Source organism: Theobroma cacao, chromosome 1 (assembly GCF_000208745.1).
Source record: "Theobroma cacao cultivar B97-61/B2 chromosome 1, Criollo_cocoa_genome_V2, whole genome shotgun sequence".
In the NCBI taxonomy this organism is placed as follows: domain Eukaryota; kingdom Viridiplantae; phylum Streptophyta; class Magnoliopsida; order Malvales; family Malvaceae; genus Theobroma; species Theobroma cacao.
The window spans coordinates 30,982,328-30,991,397 of NC_030850.1; the positions used below are offsets into that span (position 1 = coordinate 30,982,328).

A 9,070-nucleotide genomic window follows, 5' to 3' on the forward strand; every position below is an offset into this window, starting at 1 on the left:
TTGCTATTCAGTGTTTGCTTTGCTAGCTAGAGTTTGATTTCAATATATTCTTTTAGGTATCTCCCTAAATTTTTTCCATAATTCCACTCGAGTTCATTAGTATTGGAAATGGACATCCATTCCAAAATAATATATTATACATGACAAGGTCTCCCTAAACTAGGATTATAGGAGTTTAGGTTTTGTGTGTTCAAGGAAGCTACCAGTTTTTTTAGCATCTGTGCTGTCGATTTTGCACACGCAAGTATACTTATCGAACAAGTAATATAGTGATGAAGAAGAGTATCGTTTTCATGAAAATTTGTTCCTAAATCTTTACTAAGTACTATAATTTATGACAAATTATTCTTATTTAAGTAACTAAAATTTTTTGAAAATTAATTAAAACAAAATTAAAACAAGCGCTAAGTTAACTAACAAAAATTAAAATTACTTGAAAAAGTCAATAGACTAAAACCTAAGATTATGGGTTCATTCAACACTTCATTTGATATTAGCTTCTTTTATTATTTACATTCATAGGTGGTTTTACTAACTTAGAATTCAAAGCTATGTACAAGTCTCCATCGAGATACTTGCACAAATACCTAACTTAATTGGGTCACTATATGTCTATAGGAATCAATTGAATAAGGTTTATTAAGCTAGTGTTCTAATGTGGCTATGTATAGCAATTGGCGTATGTTTGCCTGAATCGCGAATCAGATCACCTAAATGACGTAAATATACACTATTCAAATCTTAATTCAATCTAAAATCTCTTTGTCAAGTCTCAATTAGATTCACAAATCAGTTAACTGTTGGCTAAGCAATCAAAAGCATTAAAAACAGATTTGAATAAACAAAATTGTACCCATTCATAGTAAATAAAAAAGAAACAAATATTCAAATTATATGTTGAAGTCCACCACAATCCTAGAAAGATAATTTAGCTCATAATAACTAATAAAAACAACATCAAAATAAATTTAGCCATGAATCCAAGTCAAAAAAAATAAAAGAAACGTAAAAGTAGAGAAAGAAACTAATTATTGAAGCTTTATGATCGCAATTATCTTGTTTTTTTGCTTTGTTCTAAGCTCTTTTTTTCCAGAGTAGTTGCTTGCTACCTCCCCCTCAATGCTCTAAAAAAAAAAGCTTTTAAATATGTACAAGGTTGCCATACTTTCCAATTTTTCGTCACAGTTTTAATTATGAAAATCTAGGTGGCTTCACGACACTGTGGTCTTCATTGGTAGCGCTACGGAGCTTGTTCTTTAGCACCACGGCTCCGTGCTCTTGGGAGTTTGTCTGATGCCCCCATGATGCTTAGTGCCGCAACCATGGTTCTCTGGCGCTTCGGTGGTCTCACTTTTAGTGCCACGGCCATGAGTTACTCAAAATCGCGACCTCAATCTATGCTGTCTTAAATGCAGAACTGCATTTGTTTATCAATTTCGAACGTGATTTTCACTATGATCTAGTTCGAACTGGGCAAAATAATAAACATTAAAATTGTAGCCCATTCTCTTAACTTTCCAATGAATCAAAAATCACACAAGTTATCTTCAAATTACTGCAACATATACAAGTGACACTTTCACCACACTTACGCTATCATAACTTTCTTTCACCTTACTCATTATATTCTGCACAAAACCATGAGAAAAATAGACAATCACTTTTCCTAAATTAAATTAAGACAAAGTAAAGTAAAATTAAACTAATACCAAATAATTTAACTATTCAATATGTAATCTAACTTATACTAACAAAACAGCTTAAAAGGTTAAAATTCAATTTTGAACTCGAGGGTCTAGCCACTTAAGTTTCTAAAATGTGTTAAAAATAACTCTATATAGCAGAGTTATCAATTTGTCTTGTGGTGTTTTACTTGGTTGACGGTTGTGGTCGATTGTTAATGAAAGGAGATAACGATGGAGGAATTACGAGACAAATGGAAAACCTTTAAACTGTCAGAGAACGAGACTTTTCAATTGAGAATTGATAAACAAACGGGTGCTAGATCTTCTGATGGAAAACGAGTCAATGTTTATTAGGTTCTGTATGGCAAGGAAGAAAGATAACAAAGAAGCCATGATTAAAGCCCTAGGCACTGTTTGTAAGACAAAAGGGAAACTTACAGTAAAGGAAATCGGAGAAAGCAATTTCCTATTCAGGTTTGTCGAGAAAGATTATTACGATCGCATTAAGGAGGGACACCTTTGGTGTTTTGATAGGAACGTTATGGTCTTAAAAGATTATGACGAAGAATTCATGGAACCCAAAGACTTGGATTTTGGAAAGGAAGAGTTTTGGCTACAAACAACGGGACTACCCACAAGGCTAATGAATAAAGAGGTTGCAAAGGCCATTGGTAATATGGTTGTTAGGTTCATCAGGGTAGATGGTGATGAAGAGGACTTACGGGATAGGTTCATGAAGATAAGAGTACTGTTGGATCTATCTAAACCATTGAGAAGAGGAATCATGTTATCTATGGACGATGGGAAAGCGAGGTGGCTGGCAATCCAATATGAAAGATTACCCCGGTTTCGTTATAATTGTGGCGTTATGGGTCACAACAAGGTCTGTACGAATACATGCTTAGATGACAATGGTGAGGAGGTGAAAAAGCAGTATGGCTCTTTTTTAGTGGCTTAATTGAGAACAAGGGTTACGGAAATAGTTATAGAAGGGACTACACAACGACAGGACAAAGCAAAAGATGGTATGGCTGATGATAGATCTAGAAGCAATGATGGTGTAGGAGCCCAAAGCAGATTTACTTGACGGACTCTGAATGAGATCTTGTCAGATAATAACATGGAGGATAGTGCATCTGATTGTCAAAACAGGTCAGAGGAGAGAGATGAACCGGACCCGGGTGCGATTGGAAATAGGACACATGAACAAGAGATCAGTAAGCCTTATGTTCAACCTATGTCTGAGGGATTCGATGAGTATGCTTTAAATTATGAAAAGCATGTGTCTCTAGTGAAGAATGGGTTGGGTTACATGTAGGAGTGTTGATTTCAAATACCGTATAGACTGAAAAGCAAGGGTGATATGTTGAATAAAGAAGACATGGAAAGTGGGAAACGAATGGAGAAAAAATGAGAGGGAACAAATGGAACCAGCGGTGCCTATTGGTCACATCAACCAGCACCGGTTAGATAAATGAAGATCATTTGTTAGAATTGTCAGGGCTCGGGAACCCTCGAACAATTCAAATGCTCCTTAAGTATTTTAAAAGCCAAAATCCGGATGCTGTCTTCTTAATGGAGACAAGAAAAAGCAATACGAAGATGGAGAGATTAAGAGTAGCTTTTGGTGTGGATGCTATAGAGAGAGCAGGAGGCTTGGCATTATTATGGAAAAGAGATATTGACCTTTCTGTTGTTTCTTTTCCAAGAACCATATTGACACAAAGATGCAGTTCAGAGGGCAAAAATGGTGCTTTACTAGTTTTCATGGAATGCCAGATACAACGCATAGGCATCTAAATTAGTCTCTTCTTCGACAACTTGGAGCTTGTTCACAACTCTCTTAGCTATGCATGGGGGATTTTAATGAGATACTTTTTGCTAGTGAAAAAGAGGGGGAGTAGAAAGAAGAGAAGCCCAGATGAAAGTTTCCGGTGGAGCTTGTAAAGATTGCCAATCAAGGGATTAGGGATATGCAGGCCCAAAATATCCATGGTGGAATAACCGCTATAAGAATGTTTTTATCTGTTTGAATGTGATAAAATGATAGAAATTAAATTGATTTTTTTAATATAATTTGAAAACCTATTTAAATATTTAATATTTTTTCTTTTCTGTAATATTATTTTTTAATAACAAACCAATTAGTTAACTTCAAGTAGTTTATGTATAGTAAAATCCAAAACAGAAAAAACAATGATGCCACAACCAATTAATTAATGTATTTGAATTTTTTTTGGATAGTTTAAAATTTTTTTTAAATATTATGTCAACTTTCTTTTATGAAGTGTGGGCTCATCTAGGAAGTGAACAAAGTAATTGAAAGGTATACACAATAAAATAATTGAGGATTTTCCTTTTGTAGAAAGTTTAAAAGGAAAAAAATGTTAGACTACAATCTTTTAATTTGAAAATGATCACATCAATTTCACTCGCGAGTTTCTTTATAAAAATAATCATTTTATTATTTCTTATAGCTATATTGATTGGATGCTCAATCGAATATTGAGAGTGCCTTTTTTTTCTTTTGGAATTGTATTAAGAAGGTCGCTACTTGTAGAGTTATATGGGGTAAAAAATGATTTGGCACGCCTTTCAAAAAAAATGATTTGCACCCTTTTTTCAAACTTCAATAAAATGACGCGTCTAAAACAAAAGTCTAAAGCGAGTTATTCCCCCGTAAAGTAGTACGCTTACAAAAGGCATCACCTATACTACGAAGCAACACCTGACCAACCTTTGGCAAAATCCGATCCCCGATCAACCCGTAAGAGGGCCAGTATGTAACTACCAGTAAACAAACACCCAAGAAATATAAAGCTGTGATTAGAGCTTTGACGTCCCTATCAACTAAGAGTTTAACCTTTGGTTCGGAAGGTTAATTTGAGGGAAGTGAGAATATGTTTGGTATGCATTAATTAAGGCTTTATCACTTAGCTATGATGCAAAGTTTTTTTTTTTTTTGAGGAATAGACTTAATTTTTATTTAATGTCAATGAATGGTAAGGTCAAAGAATATATATAGCATTATGAGAAAGTAAATGATGACTGTTGGTTGAGTTGTTGATTTACAATTGTGGAATTGTAGGTTGTGAAAAGTGACTGTGTAACTTGAATTCCCAAATTTTGAGCTGTAAAAGTAAGTTGAAATGGTTTTGACTTATGATGAAATATAGTGACACATAATTTACCAAATGTTGAAAACTCTTCTCTATTTGGAATTATCTTAGATGGAGAGTACTCCCCCAATGTTAATTAGAGGCTGTATTTCTTGATAATCAAGCTGGTTCTATTGGTGCATAGATGTTACATATTGCTAGGAGTCATGGTAGTTAAATTATTTAGAGATAGTGGATCAGAAAAGTCAGACTTAATTTGGATATAACATGTGATTATAAAGAAATATATACTTACTTAAATTGTTGAGCCACAATATTATTCTTACGTTTTAAGAGTAAATTGTCCAAGATGAAGAGAGATTCGATTGTGTAGATCCAAAAGAGAGACAGATATTTTTGAGGTTTCTAGGATGTAAGTGTTAGATAGAGGGGTGATCAATGGCAATGGTCCTTGGCCGACATATGAAAAAATGCCAGTACTTATGAAACAATTCGGCTCAAAATGTATATGGCTTCTTTCTCTCCTCACATATTTGTAAATAAATCTTCTTCTTACTTTATTTTTTTTCTTTTTGAGATTCCTCTTCTTAGTTTTAGTCTTAGAAATTTCTTTGGAAAAGTAATTTTTATTGATTAAAAGAGAGGACATTGATACAAATATTGCCAAGAGAGTCTATTGCTCTATCCATGGCGAGAGACTCATGGCAGCATACTTGCATTGCCTCTATGACCATTGTCCGTAGGGACATCCAACATCTCCAACAATTATTTAACTAAGGACACTTTCAAAGTGGAGTAGGGCACGGGATCATGGGATGAGTAGATATATATAATTTGAAGTTGCTTCTGGCCTTCTTCAATTATTTAACTAATTGTAACTACAAACCTGTTGCTTTCTACCAACTCCATCGACAAATTAGTTGAAATACGTGCCATGTAATGAGTTTCAATTGTCAAATTACTAAGCTAATTTAAGCAGACTTCGTCTAAGAATTACCCTTAATAGAATAGTAACCATGTAACTTGTGTCAAGTAACAATAACATGCATCCAGGTTATCACCCAAATATGAAAAAGAATTTGGACTTAGCAGTTTGCGGTAGCAATATCAGAAATTTGCTTAACCAATTGCTAAGCGCAAGCCTTTTCTAACCATACGGTGATAAGAAGACTTATTTTGTTTCTTAGGATTACTTGCATTATTAAAGAGAAGAGGGAAAACTTGGCAAAATTTTAGAGTTAATTTCCCCAAACATGGCAAACACGTACATCTCCAAAACACTCCCAAACATTTATCTTGTAAAACTACGAGTCCCATGTGTGGGGATTTTCTGCTGCATAAAAGCAAATAGCCAGAGTGGTCCATTTCCTGCATGCACGTAGCCAAATTAAAAATCATTTGGCTTAGAAATGGCTAGTCCATCACTCTCCTTTGCTTGACTTCTCTTTCTATTTTCATTGCAACTTATCACGATTGCAGGATTTCCTCATCATCTCTGTGACTGTGCACCTATTGAGGCCGACGATAAGGCTCGAATTCAATTTGCTCAAAACTTGGAATTCCTAGAAACAGAATTTTTCATGAATGGCACACGTGGGGAAGGTCTAGGCGCTTATGCTCCCGAATTCGCTAAGGGTGGACCTCCTCCAATTGGTGCTAAGAAGGCCAATCTTGACCCGTTACTCGTCGAATCATCGAGGAATTTGGTTATCAGGAAGTTGGTCATCTCAGGTACTTCTCCTTCCTTTCAAATTATCAGATGCCTCCTTTGGCAGTAACATGTTGACACGAGCATAAAATATATTTGTCTCATTTTGCAGGGCTATCGTGACAAAAGTAGGTGGAATCCCTAGGCCTCTGTTAGATACCAGCTCTGAAAATTTTGCCAAACTATTTGACAATGCAGTAGGGTACTGTCTGGATCCTCCATTCGACCCTTACGCAAACACAAACAACTTTCTCTTAGCATCATATGCCATCCCTTATGTGGGACTTGAAGGCTATGTTGGCACTATCCCATTCCTCCACAACTACACTTCAAGAAAGGTAATGCCCCGTACCTGATCTATCCTATTCATCAAATTCTCAAGTCAAATGTTTAAATCAAACTTATATGTATATATAAACAAAATTAACTTCTGTAATTCACACTAGATGTCATCATAAAAGCCATGTGCTGTTCACTTTCATTTGAGAATAGATTTTAATTTTTTTCTCGTAATGATAGAAGTGTCCATATATGTACTTAATCGGCTTGACTTGTCTATTTAAATTAGGTTTTTTTATTAAAATATTAAATAAATTTTGTATTAATATAATATCTTTTAAATATGTTATAATTAAAATTAAATAAAATATATTATTTATTAATATTAGCTATTGTACAATTTTTTTTGAACTTAAAATCAAGTTTCCAAAACACGTGATCAACTAATTAAAAAGCTTTTTCTACTATAATATGAGTTTTATGTAATCAAATCATAACTACAAATTAATTTCCCATTCGCTAGAATATTCTGATGACTCTTATATTTTTAGCTATTGTTACTTTTCGTAGTTGGTTGCGTCACTGTTGGGGGTGGAATCTGGGCAAGATGCGGTTTTACGAGCACTGCTGTATGAGAAGGCCTGTGAGAAAGTGGAACCGTATGACATAACGGTAGCGGACTTCACAAACATGATCTCAGGGCTAAGAAACAAGCTTGCCAACTGTGGTATCAAAGATGAAGGCCTAATAGTACCCCTGGAACTTGGGGCTGAGAATCGAACTACCAGTAACGTCCTATCAGCTGACACCAATTCACTCTCCTATGCAAGAACTCCGCCAGAGATTCTAAGGATAGTGTACGGAGATGACAATGAGCATAAGCCAGGGGCCTTCTTTCCCGAGGGCGCGAATGGGAATATTCCAAGAGCCCACCTCTGACGATTATTAATTAAGAGCGTTCCTTAATTGATTTATCTAAAAGCTCTCAGCTATGTATCTACTTTGAGATGCTTAAACAATTAGAATAATTCAGAAACAATCGGAAGGAGCGTTGAATGGATTGGTTATTGACATAATTATCATCATCGTACATATGAGATAACATAATATTAGTAAAAAATAATATATATTTATAATTATATCTCATCTAATCAAGTATCGAAAACGTATTGTATAATATATTATTCGTATTTTATGATATGAGATATATCGTTTGATGCAGTTGATAAATTTTTTATTAACTTAATTTTAATTAATTATTAAAAAATATATGTTTTATTATTTTTTTGAATTGAAATATGAAAAATTATATTTTATAAGTTTCAATCTTTAGATTTTAAAAAAATATTAAAAAAAATTGAATTCCATTTAAATTTTAACATGATAAATGTTTTTAATTTTTTAATTGATAAATTAATATAAAAATATATATTTTATTCAAAATCTATATTATTAAAGAATATGTTGAAAATTTAAATTAAAAAAACAATCATCTTTTCAATTTACATCCTATAATCTTCAATTCCATAAAAACATATAATATTTTTTTAATTATTTTATTTCATATATATAAATGTTATTTATAATTAATTTTAAAATTTTTTACCGTATCCTACAATATGATACGATACTCTATACTCAATACTAAAAAAATAAAATTTCAATACACGATATATATTTCGGTTTAACAACTATGGTTATTGGAAATTAATAACTAAGAATAATTCGCATTTCATAATAACATCTATCTACTGTTTCTTTTCTTTTTTTTTTTTGTCTTTGATGAAACTTGTTTTCATTTGATAGTTTTTTCACATACATGTAAATATGCAATGGTGAAAACCCATATTGCAAATTAAATTGGGATGGGCTTAAGCCCAAAAAGGGTGCGGAACTAAACCTGTTTTCAATGATTTTGTGGCCCAAAATATAAGCAGAGAGAGGGAGAGAGACCTCCAAACGAACTTTCCTTCACTGATTTTGCTTTGAGGATTCTCCTCTTCTGATTTTGCCTCTGCTTTCAATATGGCATATTGATGTTTCTTGGTCTATGGGCGCGTGTTTGCTAGTGGACTTTTCCCTTTATACCAAAACCAAATGTGGTTATAGGCGGCGACCATTTAGCCAATTTTTTATTGAGAAAGTGAAAGACAGAGGAATAAAAATTAAAAATTTTAAAAATAAATATGTTAAATTATATAACATATAAATCAAAAAAAAGAAAAACTTATAATAATTTTTTAAGAAAGTTATGTTTGATCATATTTTATTAATTTAAA

The 9,070-nt window shown here is 33.2% G+C and overlaps 1 pseudogene; it reads left to right on the plus strand.

The window, feature by feature from the left end:
- On the plus strand, positions 2,047–7,730 carry LOC18613528 (annotated as a pseudogene).